Below are 1,077 nucleotides of genomic sequence, written 5' to 3' on the forward strand. Positions count from 1 at the left end.
AATCAAACATGTTAGTCACAAAGTTTACATATACATCAAGTAAGAATAGATGAGCTCATCATGCAATACACTTTCAAGACATTATCATTTCATCTCATAATTCTCATGCCCTGTCTAGAGTGATATGTTCGTTGAATCATTGAAATTTTGATGGATTGTTAAGTAGTACACTCGAGGTGTACAATTCCATAATCCGTCAATTCTTATTCGATGGTACCCCCTAGGGTACTTAATTAAGGGACACACCCTCGAGCCACATATCATATAACAAGATTACCAGTCTAAGCTAAATCCTTTATATAACGTATGCTCAAAAGTGTTCAATAAGGATTACCAGTCCAGGCTAAATCCAAATCATAGCGTATACTCGAGAGGTATTATATCCGGATTACCCATTTGGGCTAAATCCTTTCTATAACAAGGTCAATAGGATTACTCGTCCAAAGTAAATCCCGTCCGCAACAAATGCAGGACCTTATTAGTTTCGAGAGAGCACATATAATCATCGGAATTCAATATTCAATCGAGACTTACCCCTTTTTCACCATACCAAGCATGTATTAAATTTCTCATTATAGCATTCAAGTAATGTACATAAATATAAGTCACATTCCATGCAACACAACATTTATTAAACATATTTACATTTCGAATTAAGTTACACGAACTTACCTCGACACTTGTATGCGTTAGAAATCTACTAATTCGAAACCTTTTCTTTTCCTTGATCTAACCTGGAATTAGTGTTGTCCGAATCTATATAAATGAGTTTAACCATCAATTTCACACATTTCATATTTAAATGGACTCAATTTACGCCCTAGGAAAAATTACCATTTTGCCCTTTACAATTTTATAAATTTTGATTTCGTCCTTAGGCTCGGAAAATGAAACGTGTGCAATTTACTCCCTATTCCAAGCCTAACCAAAATCCCATTACAAAATTTACAACACTTATGTTCATAAAAAAATTCAAAATTTTTCTTTAATTTCTCAAGTTTACATCTTAGTCCCTAAAGCATTTTCCATAAAAAATCACTTCGTAAAAGTTGTTTATCTATAAACAACCTTTTATTT

This window comes from Gossypium hirsutum, chromosome A03, assembly GCF_007990345.1.
Source record: "Gossypium hirsutum isolate 1008001.06 chromosome A03, Gossypium_hirsutum_v2.1, whole genome shotgun sequence".
Taxonomy (NCBI): Eukaryota; Viridiplantae; Streptophyta; class Magnoliopsida; order Malvales; family Malvaceae; genus Gossypium; species Gossypium hirsutum.